Source organism: Rhynchophorus ferrugineus, unplaced genomic scaffold, assembly GCF_030347505.1.
Source record: "Rhynchophorus ferrugineus isolate W39M unplaced genomic scaffold, kcgeb_rfMv2 rfM3, whole genome shotgun sequence".
Lineage (NCBI taxonomy): Eukaryota > Metazoa > Arthropoda > Insecta > Coleoptera > Curculionidae > Rhynchophorus > Rhynchophorus ferrugineus.
In genome coordinates this window covers 45128745-45150818 of record NW_027472582.1, presented here as the reverse complement: position 1 = coordinate 45150818, position 22074 = coordinate 45128745, and positions in this window count along the sequence as shown.

The window sequence follows — 22074 nt, the reverse complement described above, 5'->3', positions numbered from 1 at the left end:
CTTCACCTGAGGACTACAGACTCTCAGTCTATTCAGTTCGTTATTCTCCTTTATAGAGAGCAATGCTCTAAAATCTCAGTAATTTTATGAAGGCTAGCATCATCTTGATAAGCAGTTTATAGTTTGGGTTCAAATTAACCCATTCAGCTGTACATCAGGCCATTCGTTCCTAGACCTAACCAAAGCTTTTGATAAGGCTTGCTACAACGGCTTGATCTCAAATTCCATTCGAATTCGTACTTATAAAATCATTCCTCTCAAGCAGATGTTTCCAACTGAAGCTCAACAAATATCTTTCCACAAACATCCACAAAGTTCTCCGCTAGCTCTCCTATTTGTCAATACTATCATGTCGGATATCCGAAATGATATATAGAAAATAGCATATTGAAGTAGCATATTACGCATATAACACTACTTTATTTATGAGTGCTTTCAATATAGTCTACGTTCAGGCAATGCTGCAAAAATGGCTCGACCAAACGGTTCAATGATTAAAATTGTAGAGGCTAGAAATCAACCCACAGAAAACAAAAGGCCATCATCTTCCATAAGAAGATTAGAAAATACCAAAGTCCAAAAAAATAATGTACCAATTGGTCATCATAAATTCAAAAAGGTAGTAAGGCAGCAAGTTTTGGAATTCGCTCGTCTCTAGATCCAGCAGGTATCTCACAGCGATCAGGTACTTGTTATACTACTATTTAAAGTTCGTTATACTCATATAGGTGAAATGCCTTCAAGATTTTCATAATAAACCTCCCAATCGCATGCTAAATGTTCTCAGACTCGTCAGAAGCTTCCAAATTCACCGGGAGTATGATGATCATTTAATTCAGACATCCATCATCTAACTATTCGCGGGCTTCGAATACCAAAGCATATATAAAATAAATTTATCAGGGAGCTGAACGACGGTTTTCACTAGTATAGGCTAGATCCTTTCGTGTTATTTCATGAAGCTCTACCGGGCATTACTTCTGCAGAGTAATGTAGAGTAGATTCATGTGCAGAGTTTCACCGACTGTGCATGAAGCATTCACTACTGTGTTAGACGAAGTCCCCAAAAAAGGTTACTGTAAAGAGGTATTTTGCAGACCGTTCCTAAAACCAAGTGTATTGAAAGGAAATTAGGGTGACATATAAAATGATTCTTATAACTATAAATCCGTTTTACTTTCTTTGTGTCGGAAAAATTGTTATTGAACGTAACATAAGTGAAAAAGTAAACCAACATCAATGAGATACAAGCTACACATTAACTTTATAATTAAAATATATTTGTCTCATATCAAAATAAATGCTTAGAAACATTAGTCAATCAGGTTTTTTGATAAAATTACCAATTATTTATTGTTTAATTAAACTTTTTTTAGCTATCTTCATCTTTTTTAACGCCATCTACAACGAAAAATATACGCCAATTCAACAACAGTGGCAATCCATACCTATGGATGATGGAAAATGATGAAATTCAAACATTGATGTCACACGTGAGAGAGCCAAACTTGCCGACGGATATAATTCAGTACATCAAGGAGCGTTCCATAGACGAAGAAAGCGGATGTATCCAACAACTATTTTGTAAAATAACCCCGTTCATATTAGAAATGCAAAAAGCCTTGTCTAAGACACAAGTTCATTCAGAAGATAAAATGTATTCATTGGGAAAACGAATATTTTCAAAATATTTCTCAGGCATAAAGGAACTACAAAAATACCATTTGGATTGCGAAAGAAAATATAATTTGTGCTTTTATGACAGGTCGTAATTAATTTCCCATTTGTTCGGGTTTATTATTATCTATAAATGTAGCGAATAATATTTCAATTAACATTTTACCCGTTTAGAATAAATGTTATTGTCTACGTATTGATTATTGTGCTACTGAAATACATGATGATTCTAAAGTGTAAATGTTTTATTTTGTGGAAGTTATTTTTGAATAACTGCTGGAAATACCACTATTAGGTTTCAAAATAAATATTCTCCCGAACTAAATTCATATCACTAAAAGATTAAAATGTAGCATTGATATATATGTGGTCTAAATTGCATACATTGAATTTAATAATATTTAATAGTATAGCTGCATATTATAATTTTATTTCAAGTAATAACGTCATGTTATATACGAAAAATATAAACAAAAACTACTATACTATATATGGTACTATATCCAAAATTAATTGAGGAAAGAAATGTTTGAATTAATTAATTTGTTTAATATTTAAATTCTCGGTTAACCTAACCTTTCTTCGTGTGATCTAAAATTTAACCTTGAGAATTACTTCAAACAAAATCCGGCCTTACCCAGCATTCTTACTGGCTACTGAATTGATCGTGATTGCTTCAAAAAGTCGTTAGGAGTTAACATTTCGAGTTAATTGTCATGTGATTAGGATAGTCACGTACTATAGTTTATAATTATAATATTACCAAATATATTGTTTCTTTTCATTCATTAAAAAATAGACGTTATTCTTAAAATTGTACTTTTTGTTATTTTTCTTAAAATTAAGGTTGCCTAGATATTGTTCTTTTAGTAGCAGTATTATGATATATTCTAATAAAATAAGTTACTAGCAAACAAAATGTAATATATAAGTACAGTTATTATTTTAACAACGTAAAATGGCGTTTTCTTAAGTGACAGAAATAAATCAATATATTATATAATAGGTTGGATTAATATACAAATTTCTTTAAAATTATAACTAATATAAAATTTGTAAATCCTTATATTGAATTCCTCAATGTGATGATAACCAAATAGATATATAGTCTATTCAATTTTTTTTGCATGTACGTACATCAAGATGTTCATGATCAGACAATATTTTCCTTCACATTTTGTTCTAGTTAAAAAGAGATATAATGTAGTCTGATAAGTTCGAACGTGACACCGAACTAGCCTGTCAAGGTCGGGCGGTTGTCAAACGTGCGCAAAATTATTCAAAATACTAGTTATAATTACTACGGGTTATAAACCGGCAAACGTGATTTTTGCGCTTTGATTATTTTGATAAATTTTAAATTGCTGCCTAATATACCATATGACTTTTGAAAATGCCGAAAACAATAGATAGTCAGGGTCACAAACTGATTACGTCTTTAATAAGTTATTTCGAAAAGGAACGAGATAATGGAGGCCCCCTTTTGCCCGTAAATCCCGTTACAAAAGTAAATATTGATATTATATATCATAAGTTGCAGCAATTTTACACAAACTATCTTATCGATATAAACAATAGTTTAATAAAATTATTTCAGAGACAATTGTTCGTCTATAATTTATACATAAAAGAGTAAGGGATATTCATCTTTTTGAAGGATGTAAAACATCCTTTCGTTCACTCTTACAGGGCATAGAGTTTAAATGGTGTAAAGATAACCCTCGGAGGGGTTTAATGGAACTTTCAGACATTGCCTTAAAAATAATTCAATTTTTAAAGGCATACAATAAAATCTAGGAAGATAAATTATTTGAATTTGTGTATCTTGATGAAAATTGGATATTTCAAAATGGTAATGTAAAAATAAAACAAAAATTGATGGAAAAAGGTAAAAGTAAACAATAACATTTGATTAGGTTTTGTTGGTCATAATATTTATTTAATAACTGCAGATACATTGTTACTCATGCAAAAAATAAGAATGGTTTTATTCCTGGTGCATAATTAGTGTTTTCCTCCATTTCCAAGGGCGACTACTAAGAATTATTATAATAGATATTCTGGTCGAGAAGAATATTCAATCATGAACGGTTTGAATATGTGGAAGGAAAGCATTGTCGGCCATAACTCCTTCGGTTTGGATGAACTCGATAAGACATACAGAGGAAGAAATTCATAAATGATGAAATCGTGAACATGTTTCAGACAGATTGGAAATTAACTAAGAGTTTAGCGATTGACTTGGACAGTGACTTGGAAAGTGACAGTGACTAAAGGAATCTTTCAGGATATGCGATAATGATGTGCAATGCTGTAAATTCCCGAGACAAAGTGATGACTCTTCATTTGAGTTCCTAGGTTGACCTAAGATCATAAAGACTGATTTCTCAATCAAAATTTAAAGCTAATTTGGACTTTTAATATACAAATATGGAATAGCACTGGGACATCAAAACAACTTTTAATCCAACGATGCCAAAGGAAAGTTCTTCGATGAACAAAACCTTGAAATCAAAAAATTATCCAAGATTTCGCCTTAAAACATGAAATATATCAATATTTTTAAGAAAAAATAGTAATATCCATATTCATCGATATTTAAATATGTACCGATATGAAAAAAGTTTATTGTTTTTAGTAAATTTAATAATATAAAGTGTTAATTGTTTTCGTCAAATGTTTAAGAAATATTTTTGAAAAAATAGCGAAAAATATTGGCTAAAAATATAGATATTTCTTCAGCATCCCTAGTGTATAAGTCTGACATAACTCTAGATTAAATAAACTAATGTAATTTTTTTTAGTAACGCATACAGGAGTTTTTATCAGTGGTAATACGTTAAAAATCAATATCGTAATAGGCGTTTCTCGTATAAGATGTAATAAAAAAATTTAAATAGAAGTAATATAGTAGCAATTGACATGAAATTTCACATATGTTCATAAAGAAATGGCATAATGTATTGTACTATAAATGCAATTTACACTTATTGAATTACCTTTTTTTATTTCATGTTAAAATTCAAATAATATAGAAACACGACTTTACAGCGATTTAGAAAATAGAATCAACAAATAATTTATTTACGGTATAGGTAGGGTGTTTGTATTTAAAATAAGATAAATAGAGTCAATTAAAAATAAACAGCGCTCGCGTGTTCTGAGTGGAAATTGGTCTCGGAGAGATCGGAAACGTGAGAAATAATTCGTGCCTCTGTATGCGCTCGAAACAACCTCTTTTGCGGCGACGATCGTAAATACTTGAAAATATCACTTTACACTTTATTACGGCTTTTATGATCGGTATTAATAATATTATGATTACAGTTTATTAGAACTGATATTCTGTTTTATGATATCGAGATTATTCCTTGTTCAGATTGACTTCTGGTCTTGGAACGTGCACATCCTATTGATACGCGTATTTATCTCTAACTTTAATTTCCAAACAAATGTGTAAACCAAAATTTTAAAATATTTATTGACAAGATAATGTTTCATTTTCATATTCATTTAATAGCTCAAAAAATTTGAGTTAATTCGTAAGTTTTAAAATTTCATATTAACTGAACAATCATCAATATATTATCTAAAATATGTTACACGGTGTATTGAACATAAATTCACAGCATAATTTTATGCAGTTTTGTTCTTCTCTTTTGTCAAACTATACTTTTTTATCAGCCCAAAATGTTGTCTCGGAAATTAACAACGGCCTTAATCATAAAAAGCCTCTAGAATTGATGATCTTTCATCTTGATTATTGAAAGAACACACACACACACATACAGACGCACACACACACACACACGCGCACGCGCGCAATCCCACGCAAGCACGCACGCACTATCCACAAGATGAGTAAATTGTTACTACGGAACTCCTGTAAATTGCTGGAATCGTATCTTTTAAAAAGAAAATGTAGTGTTTAACGAGATATTTTCAACATTTAAACTTAATTCTGCTGCAGTTTTTGCTCTATACTAGTGTTATTCTAATAACAAAACACAACAGTCCACACTAACAACAAACAGTCCTTGGAACATTTGTCTCCGACACAGTCATTATAGCTAAAGACATCTATTTGCATACGGTGGTAGAAAAAGTACAGGTGGCAGTAACGGAGATCAACAGGGACTGAAAAATACAGATTAATAGATCCAAACCAATCCATGTATCTTAAACAAAATCAGCAAAGTACCTCGGCATCCATCTCGATGGCAGGTTGAATTGGAAACGTTACGTTAGACAACAAGCAAAGCAGATCAAACTCAAAATCAAGGAAATTTATTGGTTAGTCGGAAGATACTCCTAATATGACCTAAAATCAAAGAGATGGGTGTATCAGTCTGTCATAAAATCTATTTGGGCTTATGGAGTTACATTAAAACTTCAAAACAACTTGCCAAACAATATTATTCGATTAATTACCATTGCTACGTAACCGACGAAGAACTAACTTCACGGTGACCTCAAAATTAAATTGATATACGGAGTTCAAATTCAAGATCTTGCCTTAAAACGTAAAACAAAGTTACTAAATCACAGCAGCGTAGAACCAATACAGTTACTAGACAACACGCAGGAAATCAGAAGATTAAGGCGAACTAAAATACATTAACTTGTATGGTGTATAAGTGTTTAATTTAACTTTAGCTTAAGTAGCCTTATTTGGGAAATACATACATTTATTCCACACTTGTCCCGTTAGTGTTTGTGTATTGATGAAAATACAACTTAACCGTAGTAATACATTAATTTTATAACTTAAGATTGTACTAAACATATCTAATATAACATATCAAACTATTATAGTGCGCTCTGACATATAAACAGCTAAATATTTTCTGCACTGAAATGTTGGTAGAATTTTCTCTCAAATTTTTTTTCTTTCACTATCAGTCGACCATTGGGGAAATGTATTTTCGGTTTTTCATAATAATTGGCTTTAAATTTACTTATCTCTAGGGATATTCAATGTAAATATACTGTAGCGTAGATATACTGTAGATCATTACAGTTGTTGCGTTTTTAAAAAGGAGATATCAGCCCATTTTCGTAATATTTTATTTTACCTCCGAAAAGGGAACAATGGTTACATTTTTAGGGCATTTTGCAGGTACACCGGAGAAACTTACAATTGCAATGTCCTAAACAGAGAAATGTATGTGAAGCGTCTAAATGATTGGTGGAATTGGAACAGAATTGAGTGCAAGAATGATTCTACAATAAAAATTGTAAAAGCTGATCGATTAAATCGGCTTTCAGAGCATGAAAAAACTAAATTAAACTTTTATATGGTTAAAACAGAATGGAACTATATGAAATTTTTTGCACGAACTATTTTTTGCCCTTTAAGGGTATATTATTTCTAGCAAATGTGACGTAAACTGACTACCTAAGTCTCTGGACTTATTTTGTGTAGTTTTCTAGAATTATAGACCTGAAGTTATTGAAAAGGAACACTAGAATCTATCTTATTGAAAGTGAAACAGCTTAGTGACGAGGCAGCAATGTTGCCGATTCAAATTTAACTTTTATCTTAACTCTGACATATAACAAAAACTAAGGTAAATAAAATAATGAGACGAAAATGATATAATGTTATCAGATATAATTTATTTTAATATTATAGTTCATCAAATCTAAACATCTAAAGGATTAATTATAAACATCTAAAGGACTTAAACTACAGTTAATTATACAGCCACAATAGTTTGTAGTGTAGAGCGCAATTTAAGTAACAATAATCTATTTAATTAACAACTGTGTGTCCAAGTAATGTATTTTACTTTCATTAGAGAGCAAATTTACTTTTTTTTGTGTAGTTCTTTTTCGTTGCTGTGTTTCAATCTTACGTTTCATTCTTAAGTCATTTTGAATCACTTATTTATTTTATATTCTTCTTTACTACTTCTTTATTACTACATCCCGAAACTTCGTGAACTCATGATTCACTATTCAGGTCAATCACAAAATTATTATTTTTCAGATAGTTATATATATAACGCTTGTTCATGATTTCACCATTAGTCACATCCTCACCGAAGGTTTTATTGTAGACAATATTTCTTTCCACGTGTCCAAACAGTTTTTGCTTGTATATCCTACCTACTTGTCCGTTGTAGTAATTCTTTGCCACATCCGATATCAATTCGATTTTAATGAATATGCAGCGATAAGGAGAAAAGCTAAATATTGCTCAGAAATCTACTACGTATCTTTGTTCAGACCTATTTCTAAAAAAATGAATTACATAAAACACAATTAAATATTTCATATATACTAACCGAGTAACAATTTGAAATAGTTCAGTCTTCAACATGGTATCTTCAAAACTGAATATATTTTTGCAAGCCTTATTTTCTCACTTACTTAATTACTTGCTTTGTCGGTCCATTTGTTGGAATCTTTTCTACCTGTGTGCTAAGTATGGTTTATTGTCCATAATTTATTGTTCTTACAAGTTCTTCAACAGATATTTTTCAAACCAAAGCAGAAATGGTTAATATTTCCATAGTAGTCGCTCTTAGACTTGGGAAAAGTTAATATTAAAACCGGAAATAAAACCGGGAATAAAACCCTTTTTAGCCCCTTTCAAACTTCTTTTCAGGGGGAAGAAAGATTATTTGCAATGAATTGGTAAAAAGAGTATGACTAACAAAACCAAATCAAATGTTATTCTAACTTTTACCTTTTTCCATCAAACATTTGTTATTTTATCAATTAATATTTAATAATGCAAAATTTTTAATAATCTTTCAGATAGCCTAGTACTTGACAAATCAACCAAACCTTTACGATCCAAAAGGATGGAAATTGCTACCAAACGAACTGACAATTTTTTTTATTTCCAACGAGTTTTCGCGATTTCATAGCTTGCAAGGCAAAAGGTTTCTGTGTCATATCGCGACTAGAGATAAAAAGCGATAAAAATCCAGATCGACGCTGAAGTCACATCCGCACAGTCACAATGGCAAAGAAAACACTGTTGCTGTTAGATTGGGATATTCTGCCACACCTATCGAATACCCAGATGTATAGTGGCTGTATAGATACAGTCACTATACATCTGATATAGATGCTGTAGATAGTATAGATGGGAAAATGGCAAAAAGTAAACGTTCATGGTATTTTCCATGATTATTTTGATTAATGTATATTGTACCAATTTATATCAATAAATGCCTTTTTAAAGTGAAATCATTTAGTGATTATCAGAACAATATAAGCCCAAATTTTAAAAGTTAGAATTAAAGTATTATTTACCTACCAAATATGCACTTTTAGTTTCCTGAAACTCAAACTAAATAAGAATGAAATAATAATATACAATAAATAACCTTCTAATATAAAAATAAATTGCTCATTACGCATATGTTAAAATTTACATAACAATGTTATACTCTAAAATAATTATAGTAATATATGCGAACTTTATTATAGATATTATATTAAATCATTATATTATATAATTAGAATATGTTTACCATATATCATTTTTAATTTTTTTACAAATGTTTGTAATGAGTCGTTGGTATTAACGTTCTTATTTTGTTAAATTATATATTATTAATTAATTATTATATTCATAAATTCCAAAATCACAATTGAAAAAAATGTATTTTTTTATATATATTTATATTATATATACCACAGCTTTTAACTTCTTCCTAAAGAATTTAAAGCTAAAAGCTGTGGTATTAAAATGTAAAAAAACATATTTTAAATAGAAACGTAAGACATAATTAGATTTCCAAATAAACATACTGTCAGCTAATTTTAAATAAAGTAATATTAATTAAGAGGCATTATTAATATTAAATAATTATATTGGTATTAACATTGCTATTTTGTTATTAATATAGTACATGTATTATGTATTACAATTGAGGGTATTATATTGTGTATTAAATTTTATCGGTTATATTACTAACCAACTTCATGTTGAAGCCTCCCTAAACTGCTTCACTTTTCAGTACGTGTCATTTCGCCGAAGAGTGAACAAATTTTATTTCAGTTTACTTCAATTTTAAAAAACGTTCGTCGAATGATGTATGAAGCTTATGGCAACCATGGTCCATTGATTTTAACATATGAATGCTAGTTCCGACGTTAAAATTGGTGATTATGATACACTGAAGACAAAGAGCGTTCTGAACAGGTAAAAAGGACGAGTATTTGAAAGCATTACTCGATGATGATCTGTGTAAAACGTAAAAAGAGTATACAGAATTGTTGGGAAAAATAGCAGACATCATTTATAACCACTAATCACTGTTGAGACCTAATGAAACCATTAATGGGGTCGCCTCGACTATAATTGATGCCACTATATAAGTGCCATCCCACCAGTTTATTCTCCAGACCTTGCTTCTTTTGACAACTTGTTAGGACATATGCGTCGCGATCTGTATGAGCAGCGCTTCACTTCTTATGAAGATACCAAAACTTTTTCTTGCGAGAACCGTAACTTGTCTGAAAGATGGAAGACAGTAGCGGCTATCGATAGGCAATACTTTGACTAAAATATATATTATACCAGTATTATACTATATATAATACAATATATGAATAAAATTGAAAAAAAATCTTTAAAACTAATTATAAGCTAATATAAAAAGTAAATAATTTAAAGGAAAATTTACTGTTAACATAAAAAACATTAAAAACACGAGAGAGATAACAGTATGTAGATCAATAAAAAGTATGTATAACAATACGTAGATAATATGATAGATGGGAAGAATCGAAATTGTAGTGTTAAAACTTACGTAAATTTCACCAGGATCTTAATACGGCACAATTGCCAATTTAATATGCCTCTTTGGAAATCATCTGGGAAGATCATCATATAGCGCCGATCCACCGTATAGCCCAAACTTTTCCTGGTCTTTCAAAAAGTTTGACGATCGCACAGGTGTAAATCGAATCCTGTTGCGATAAAGGGAAATTCGACCATTGGAAGAGCGAGATGGGAGGTACACCCAAAGTTGATCGTAGTACAACAGCGCATAAGCTGCATGAGCAAAGCTTCAAAGCCTTCACGGCAATCATACACATAAAGTGATTCCAGGAAAATTTTATGTATCCATCGTGCTTTACTCAGTATGAGTAGCATTTCTTTAGGTTAGCCCATAGAGGTGATTTCAAAAGAGACTTGTGGAAATGACTTTAGTTTTGTTCAGTATAGTCTTTTGCCCGGAAATCTCAGAAATTATATAGTGACAGAATCATAATTTTGCTAAAAAAGTTTAAAAATGCCATAGATACACGACAGACATATCGTTGAATAGTTTTTGAAAATTATATGAATAAATTTGCTTGGCAAATATGAAAAAGGAAACGATATAATGTAGAAAAATGGCATTAGACTAAAAATATTTTAAATTAAAAAAATCTTGTATAAATAAAAGACATAATTATATTGTAAAATAAATTCAATATATTATTAGATAACATTAAATGAAGTAGTAGTAACTAAGAAGCATATGATATGAATATATCAAATAATTACATTGGCATTAACATTGTTATTTTTTTATTAATATCATACAATATATTTTGTTATTTTTTATGTAAATATAAAAAGTAAATATGAATTGCTAATATATTAATAGTATATGGCTTATAAATTAATTTTAAAAGATTAAAACAAATAGTGTGTTACTGTGTATTAAATTGCATTGAGATCATTTGTAACCAAGCTCATGTGGAAACCCCAACGACAGGTTCAGACTTTTCAGAATGTCTCATTTCGTCGAAGTGTGAATAAAAAATGTTTTCAGTGCGTTGACAATGTCTGAATTTGTACCGAGTAAATCTCATTTCCGGGAAGCTTTATTTTTACTTCAATTTGAAGAAAAAAGCTGCTGGAGGTCATCGAATGCTGTGTGAAGGTTATGGCAACCATGCTCCAGCGATTTCAATATATGAATACTTACGTTTCGGTTTCGATGTTATAAAATTAGTTATTTTAATACGGAAGATATAGAGTGCTCTGGACAGCCAAAAAAATTTGAAAATGAGTATTTGAAGATATTACTTAATCCGTGTAAATCGCAAGAAGAAACACAGAACAATGCTGTTCTTCATCATGACAAGGCTCGACCACATGTAGCTCACGCGTCGTATTCTGCAGACCTGGCTCCATCTGATTACTACTTGTTCCGACATATGAGTCGTGACCTGTCTAAACATCGTTCTTTCAAGATGAAATCCATACATCTCCTGACAGATGGGAAAAAGTAGCGTCTATGGATGGACAACACTTTGAATAAAATATATTGTACCGATTTTTTACAATAAAGCTTTAAATTAAAAGAAAATCCTTTAAATCTAATTTATAGGCCTAATATATAAAGTACATAAAATCAATATAAATTCATAAATTCAAAGGAAAATTAATGTTCGGATAAAAAAAATTAAGGAAAATCTTTGTAAATAAATGCTTCTGGAGAGTTTAACGATATGTAGGTCCTTATGGGAAGAAACGAAACTGTAGTGTTAAAACTTATGTAAATTTCACCAGGATCTTAACACGGCGCAATAAATAGGCCTCTTTGGAAATAAGATGAATGCGGTGCAATTACGTAAAAATAATTTGTGGAAAAGAAGTTCGGCGATCGCACGGGCGTAAATCAAGGCCCGTGGTGATAAATCGAAATTCGGCCGTTGGAAGAGCGAGGTGGGAAGCACGCACCGGGTCGCTCGTAGTGAAAGGTAGCGACCAGGACGGTGCCGGGCTGATTAATATCCGCACATAACAGTCACATGCTAATGCGACCATGTTATTAGTATGTAATAAAGTATATAGTTATTCATTCGGGCAGTAATTCTCGCGGCAGGGGAGCCCCGATCACCCGCTGCTAAACCTCACCTTTAATGGAAATATTTATGCCGTGTCCGGCCAAGCCCGGCCAGATGCCCATATTTCCTTGTCTTCCGCTCGCCACGATGAAAACATTCATTTTTCTTATTCCTCGAACGTACGATATCCCATGGGATTTATGCTTTTTCTCCACTTTGTTAAGTATTCCGATAAGAAAAAACAACGAGCACGACGACCGAGAGATATTTCTTTTTTTTCTGCGTGTGTGTGTGCCCGTACGAACAGAAACCTTTTCGCGTTGTTACCGATGATATATTTATGTTCTTGCAGGTATTTACCGTCAACGTTTATGCTCATAACATGAATTAATACCACTAAATTATTTAAGAGTAAATTCTTTAAATATATATCGTCTCATAGAATTAAAATTGAAATTTTATATATATTTTCTAATTATGTAATTATCTACAGGCGTATAAATTAGTTTTAAAAGTTTTTTTTTAATTTCAACCTTTTTGTGAAAAATCGGTAAAATGTATTTTATTCAAAGTAGTGTGTCTATCGATAGATATTTATCATCTTTCAGCAGGATCTTTCGGAGTTATTCACTAATCGACACACTTTTTGGTATATTCATAAGAAGTGAAGCGCTGCTCAGACATGTTACGACTTATATATCGGCACAAGCAGTAATCATGAGAAGCAAGGTCTGGTTAATACGGCGTTTATGACAAGTATGTTTTCATCAGTTTTGCAACTGAAAAATAACAGTGTTGTATCTTGGCTCGTACTCCAGCCGCTTTTCGCGCAATGCTCGAAATACGCATGATTTGTAGTTGATATTGATCCCCATTGATCGGTTTAGTAGAACAGTTGATAGTATACCCCAAGCTGATCCCAACAAATACAGAACACTAGATTGGAGCCATAGATATTCCGCTTAGCCGTTAATATCGATGCGTGACCATTATTTTTTTCGCTTTAAATTATTGTAACAGATCCACTTTTTATCGCCAGTGACAATACGATGCAAAAACCTTTCCAATTTTGTCACTGAAGCATCACTTCACACAGGACCAAACGCTTTTCGATGTCTCTTGGCTTCAATTCTTACGGCACAAAATATCCAAGCTTTTAGATCATTCCCATTTTCTTTAGGCGATTGGAAATGGTTTCTTGTGTTACTTTCACAATTCGGCATATCCTTCTTCCGAATAATGCTTTCAAATCAAATCCTTGTCTTCAAATTTATCTATCCAGAATGCTCTATGTTTTCGATGCTAAAATCACCACTTTTAAAACGTCAAAACAGTAAAACACTATTCATATGTTGAAATCGATGGAGCATTATTGGCATGAACTTCACACATCATTCAATGACCGCCTTTTTATCAAGTTGAAGCGAAAAAGTATAACTTCCAGCAAATGCGATTTACCTTATACACATTCAAACATTTTTAACGCACTGAAAAAGGCTTTGTTCACACTTCGATGAAACTGAAACCTATTAGTGAGGCTTCAACATGAAGTTAGTAACAAATATACCCGATATAATTTAATAGACAGTAACATCTGAATTGTAGGTGCTGGTGCTTGTTAAAGCTCTGAGCTGGCCATTCCTACATTAAATATCTGTAACCGTTCACGAATGAGTCTCCGAGCACCTGTTCGGTACCGTCGCGTCGTTATTGTACTTTTTATTCCCTTTAGTTTTCTCTCATGTTCACGCCCTAATCTCTAGCTTGGCCGCTTTCTTGCACGCTTGCATGTGCCTCCTCTTGGCTGCTATTCTGGGTTTCCCTCTTTTCAAATTCGATCACCGTTTCGGCCCAAACGTTGACCTTTGTAACAGTTTCCTCATCGACTAGCCCGTCTTAGTTTCTTAACTGGTAGTTCCCGTCGGCTGTACGCATGTCTCCAAGATATTCGCAGAGTCTATCGGTCTCCTTCAATTTGAATCTGTGCAGGTAAGCTTGCATATTACCGTGGCCTGTCACCAGTTACACAACTTTCCTGCTCAGTCCTGTGTTTCCTGATCCTACTTGTTGGCAGTATTTTTAAAGGGTTCTCCCTTTAATGGATTGTTCCCAACATATCTGCCACCTTCTTTTTATCTCTCCTTCTTTAATCCTTTTGATGGTTCTGGTGCTGATCCATCCGTGGTTTTCCAGCCCTATTTATATAATATCTTAGTGACATTTCACCGCCGGTTTTCTGCAAATCTAGCAAGGTTGTTTTGATGTCGCATTATGTCCTTGTTTCATGTGTTCGCGTACTTTTTTTCGTATGGTGATTGGTCCCAGGAGGCTTCTGTCCCGTATAAATTCTATGTCTTTCTGTATCGCCACAAATTCTGCCGCTCTGGAGTTCCATTCGTCTTTAATTCTAAGACTCATCTCTTTCTTGGCGGCTGTTCCTGTCTGTATCACAATTCTTATGCCTGCTTACCCTTCTTTGGCACTAGCGTCTGTCCATATCTTGGTGGTTTCGACGCTGTTCATCTGATTTTCCCACGATTCCTTCGGTTCCAATCCTTTTGGCCCGTTGGGATATCCGTACTTTTCTGCAGCCTACCTCTGGATCTCGGCTTCCAGGTATAGGGGTGGTGTGCCTGCTATTACCTGCAGAGCGTCGTTCAATGTGGTTCGATAGACGCCGATAGTGCAGTTCCTTGTGCTGCTCCTAGAGCTGTCCGGGCCCTTCCCATCAAGGCCCTGTATCCTCATATTTCTGCGTCATATAATACTGCGGGTTTTATAACCCTGTCGTATATTTGACGCAAGATCGCTGGTACCCTGGGATTGCTTCTTCTGCGCGCCCCAGAGACAGTAACATCTGTTGTGAATCCTTTAAAATTAATATACAGGCCAATATAATTATCTATATATTATATATAACAGGTGGGGCAGAAGTCCCGCTACCATTTTGATTGCGCGCCATGTTGGTTATATGACGTTTAGCTCAGTTTCGCTTTAAACATTGTGTTGTGTAGACGTCCAAATTTTATTATGGATGATCTTGTGGCGTATATCATCGTGTAGGGTATAGTTGACTGGGTATAATTTTGCCAAGGTACGGTTGTAACACTATATATTAACGATAGTATCCTAATAATATCGTTAACATCCTAACATCTTATTCTAATAAGATGAAGGGTACAAGGCGAAAGGGTAACCCTTCACCCGGCGGACGCTTGTGTTGTTTACAGTATAATGTTACAGACTACAGAGACTGTATTATATCTTGGCGTGCAAAAGTAAGTATTTCCATACGATTTTTTTTATCAAGTGCTCTTTTACTCTTATAGGTAGAATAACAACTATTTTTCTATAAATGTATTGAACTATAATCACAATTACAATGATTAATTTTTATATAAGTTAGATTCTAGTACCGCATGAAATATTGTTTATTGCGAAAGAAGAGATGGGTACAATTGTGACAATTTTTATAGGTACGGGTGTGAAAAAAGTAACTGTTTGCTTTTTGTTTTTAGATACATAAAAATCCGGTGACGAACACTCTAAGAGGTAAGAACAATATGGCATGTTATGCTGATATTTATGAAGCAGTGCGTCGTATTTAGCCTTCGACATTCCAAATCTCATTCATATATTTTCACCAAAACAGACGTGACCTTACCTAAAAGCACCTTCCAGAAAAATGATAATTATAGGTTCCAAAACCAAATAGGGACCAAAACCAAACAATTTATGCCTTGGAAAATAAATGTTTAAATACGCATGAGAAAGATTCCATTAGGCGGAATATCAAGAGAAATTAAGGCAATTATATTATTGGAGATGAAACTGAAAAAAGGCAAAGAGAAGGGCAAGGAGAATAATAGCAGGAAGGGTAAAGAAAAATGATTGAAAAATTGTTGTAGCGTTTATGTTGGAGGCTACGCTAAAAGTATACCTGGAGAAAAGTGAGTGCCGTGCCAAGGAAAATGTAGACTCTGGTTTCATGTAGAGTCATCACTGAATAGCCACAACTGTGATCAGTCTGATTAGATTTTACCAAAATTCTTATACAAATGTTTATTTTTAGTTTTGATCACAGGGTAATGGACTTAAATAAATATTATATTAATTATACATATTATATTATATATAACATAAATAAACATGTTTTAGAGTTTATTGATATAAATAATACTATACTAAAATATGATTAGCTTCCAATAAGAATCATTCAAGTTCTGTCATTTTTCCTAGTATGTATACTAATTATATCTATAAGAAATTGTTATGTTAGGTTGGCAACATTTCTTGAGTGATTATAAAGCAAAAACTGTAAACTTTTGAAGCAATGATGTCAAATACCATTAATTAGCCATAAAACAGTAAAACTGACCGAAAAAGTTGATTTAAAAGTTGCCTGAGTATTATTAATATGTGTTACTATTAAATACAATTACTGTCACAAGCCTCACATGGTAGTGAGGCCGGTTGTGACAATTTTTTTTTATAAAATTGCTTTTTTGGACAAACTATAGGTAAACAATTAGTATTAATTTGACGATAAACATATTCTGTGACATTACAAATCTCTCAGATATTCTAGTCACTAGGATCATAGTTTTATTTTAAAATTGGAAAAAGTTAAAATTATATCAGAAATATTATAAATAGTAATTAAGAAGCATTGAGCAGTAAGTACATCATAGTAGATAATTATAATTTATCCTATTCAACATCGATATTAATGTTTATGGTAAAATCGAATGGATTAAAGTAAATAGACATCTTGGCAAAACATTTTAGGATAAAGTGATTTTCATTTAAAGATCTTTCAAACAGCTTAAAAATCTCATTATAAATGTTTAAATTTGAAATTAAATATGTATAAATTTAATCTATATTAAATCTATGATATTAAATATATTTAATGTTCTATACTTGTATTACCCGTTGTATTATTTATTAGCTTGGATAGATGTCAGATGGAGAGACCATTTTTATGATGAATATATCCTAAAATGAAGTCATTGTTTGAAAACAAATTAAAAACTATATTTCGCGATTCTTATGTTTTAAAAATTATTAAAAATTTTTACTTTTTAATAATAGATATACAAAGGTCATAATTCAATCCCTTTATCAGTTAAAATAATATTGAGATTATATAACTAAAGTATACCTAGAACTAAAAATGATTAGAAAAATGTTGACAGATATTAATTAAAGAAAGTTAATTAAGACAAGTTGCCGCTATACAATTAAAATATTTGATATCATAAATTTATTATTTTTACTACTCTACATTATAATAGTATAACACGATCATTTGGCATAATTTCGATTAGTTATTATTAATTGATGGAAATGATTTATATAAAATGCCACTGTGCTCAATAATGAACAGTTAACTTTAGCAGAAATAATAATTATACAAAAAAAAAACATTTATCAGTATCTTGTGAACTAAACACAGGAAATAAGCATATACAATCAAATCATTTCAAAGACATATTTGTTTGATTTTATACATAAAATGGTTTGTCATGACCCTTTTGCCCGTTAATTGCTCATAAAACATATTGTCGTAAACACTACCATCAATACATGTTATATTGTAAAGGATTTAAGATCGTTACACATGACGTTTTTATTACAGTTATAAATTAACTCGGAAACAAAGAAAAATATATATCGAAATAATTACAATTTCCAAGAAATTACAATTTTAAGCGAAAATATAGCTAATTCTTGTAAAGTATTATATTTAATGCCATAATGTAGAGAGTATGTATGAAAGCAATCGTAGATACTGTAATAAATATTAGATTCTTTTAAAATATTTAAATTATTTAAAATGTTAATGCGACAGGAGGGTCCTCCTATGACTGCAATAGTAGCGGGTTCGAATCCTGCAATCTCAGGATGTGCTTTATGTTTGTGTTTGTAATTGTAAATATCCCTAAGCAGCACTATAAAGTCCGGCAGGGAATAACCATCCAAGTCACGTCAAAAACCAAGCTGGGTAAAGTCGGATGTCTTCTGGGATAATGGTTTCCGGCCAGTATGTCCTATCCAGATAGACCCTAGTTGGCAAAAAAGCGACGTTAAAATATAATAATTTAAAAAATATTTATTAATTATCCCAGGATTATCTAAATTGATGAGTTATCTCCAATATTTACTTATCAAGGTTATTTGTATACTTAATAACTAATATTTAATAATAAATGTATAGAAAATTAATTTGGTGCACGGTCAAGAGAACGAGCTGGTGTGTGGTCGTTATAAAGACTAATAACTATATATCAAAACATCGAGCTGTCTAGCGAGTCCATATTTATATGTGTAGTCTGCGCTAACTTATTTAATGCCTTTTTAACTCGTGTCAAATCAGCACGATATCGACGTACACCAAATGCGCCTGGGCTCTCTACGCTTCTCATTTGCATTTTTATGGGACTAACAGCTAATAAATCGACCGGTGCATAAATATAATACCCGAAAATATTTGATTCCCGTCGATAACTGGTCATCTGCCTGTAAATCGGTTGCCTAGTTAAAGCTGTTTTATGGGTGTGTTATGGATATAAAAGCATCGCAAAGCATTTAGATATTGCACGAATATGAACTAATTTACATTAATCTGTACCAATTTTATTTTTTAATAATATCATTTTTTTTAAATAAATGGTGCACATATTCAATCGGAATCCATCGATTTTAATAATAATTGAAATATTACAGGGAGTTTTTTTACAGTTTATTTTTAATTTTTATTAACCAGGCTTTATCTGGGCTAAGTAAGAATGTAACTAGTAATAAGTAAGAATGTAATAACTAATATATTAAATGTATGCCCAGAAACGAATGTTTTAATTATGTTAAAGAACACAGTTTTCTGGAAATTGCATATTATCAAAGTTATACTTTCATTTTCTTTTCCAATACAATAACACCGTTTGAAACATCGCTTATTGCAAAATTTGCATAGAATCTAAACCTCTCGATTGTATAATTAAACGTTGGATTATTTGACCAAAATCGATACATCGTATTTTGACTATCATTTTTATTCAACAGAAATTGATCCAATAACAGCGGTATCTATTGAATTGTAGGTGTATGAATTTTATTTCAGTCATGAACAATTTTTTGAGATACTGAAATAGATCTGGATTACTCAAAATAGCAGCACCCGAATGAAGAGAATGCTCCATGCTATTTCCTGTCTTCAGTGGCAAGAATAAAAAGCCGTTACGTCTAAACTCGTTATATTATTGAGAACGAACTTATGGCGATACCATGTCGAATGACTGATGTTGGTTTGGTGGCTAATCAATTACCGATCCATTCAAGTCTTGTTGCATCGATCTGATGAAGTGGTAATTGGAAGGCGCCATCTGGTGAGTATATTGGGTGCGGTAAAACTTCCCATTCGAGATGCAACAACAGGAGGATGACTTTATTTATGTTACACGTTATTTCTTTATTTTTTGCAACAATATAACGTTTAATCTGTTCAATTGACATCGGTAGACATCTGCAGTAACAATTTTAATCGGCTTTAAGAACTCAAAAAGCACTATATCTTGATGATCCTACCATATGCTCAGTAATGCTTTTTGACCATGAATATTTTGCTGTGGTGTCGATGTGGATAGCTGTCTTGGATTAACCCATGACTTTTGGCACTTGCAATTGTCGTAGTTGATTAATTTTTAGTTCATCGCCCCTGACAGTATGCCTCAGAAAACTGCGATGTTGAAACGGATCGAAATGGCAATTTCAGTTAATTCATGTGGTATTCATTTTCGCTCCTTTTGAATCGTTTGCATGTAGAGGTCTAAAAACAGTTGATTCATTAACTGTCAAGCTGGCTGAAAGCTATTTAAGAGTTTAAGGTTGCTGAAGCCAAAATCGAAAACTCGGATATGACGAAGCAGTAACACCATTAATTTATGAACGTTTGATGAGCTTTGCCAGAAGATTTCTTCAAACTAAACAACAAAAATAATGAATGTAATTGTAATTCTCAGCTTTCCATGATTAGTAACTATAGTCTATCAATTTGTAAATTCGTTTTAGAATCAGACAATATTTTCCTTCTCATTTTATTCTAGTTAAAAAGAGACACAATGCTGTTTGATAAGTTTGAAAGTGTAACCGAACTAGCCTGCCAAAACCGTCCGGTTGTCAAACCGGTCTGGTTTTTCAATAGTAATAAGAGATTATAAACCCGAAACGTTGTCTTAATGCTTTGCTTGTTTGGCTACATTTGAAATCGCTGCTTATTAATCCTCTGATTGAAAATTCTTAAGCCAGATAGAACAGATTGAGTCTTTAATCAGTTACTTTGGACAGGAACAAGATAATGGAGGACCCCTCTTGCCAGTAAAATTCGTTAGAGAGGTAAGCATGTTTACTGTTAAATATTAATTTGCTGCGATTTTTATTGAAAATATTAGCCTGTTGCAACTGCACTGAATATTAGTATGTATGTATTAACCGAAAAAAAAACTTCCTCATATGAAGCGGGTGACGAATCAAAATCAGCTTGAGGTTAGTTCTATCAGAGATTGATTATATGAAACGTATAACAATAGTGTATAATTTTTCAATACAAACATAATTTAATACAATTATTGCAGATGAAATTAGTCTGAAAAGTATCGCAGAGCTCTAATTGCACTTCCGGAAATGTTATTGTAGAGTGTAGATGATTTATATACACAAATACGTGTGTAATTGTTCAGAATATACATGAGTATTTGGTTAAAATGTGTCAGGATAGAAAGAATAATAACTGTTTTGCAAATATGGCAAATGCATTAAGGAATAAGAAGAAATACAGTGACACCAAAATAGCTTTACAAAGAAACACTGCAGCGAAGGACACAAAAACTAAGCGTAAAAGGTAAATATGCTCTCAAAGGAAAGTAAAATATATCACTTGGATATACAATTGTTAATTAGGTGTATTAGGCCTCCATGGAAACAACTATATAAAAAACGCGCCTAGAACTCTAACTCATAGGTAGTATGGAAAAGAGTTCAATATAAATATAATCAAACACAATCCTAACCTACAAACTGTTATAACTGTGTACTTAATTTTTAGAATAGTCTTCCTGTTAGTATTTTATTTATCAGTATTTTTGTTTAATTATTTTGTTTAGATTAGAATTTTGTTGTATGTCAAAGCCCAACTGAACTAAAACTCAGAGTTGATACATTGGTAACATTGTGACGTTTTGACAAAATTACAAACACAAATTAAGATAACGTTTAAAATTTCTTTGGATAAACTATATATACGCTAACTAATAATATTAAATGGATATAATAGTTGTTTGTTTGAATACATAGTTGTTTAACAGTTGATTGCATTAAGACCTAGCATTTTCTGCAATAGACATCGCTAACCAAAATACATGCAGCACCTAATATTACTAGGAAGATATTCCAGAGTTCTTGTGAGATGGTTGTTAGCAAGATTGATCTCAAAAGTAAGTATGTTATGTAAAGTTATGTTGTTTCAAGCCTTTTAGCAACTTAAAAAGTGTATGTTTGTATGAAAATCAGTTGCCTATAATAAAAAGGATA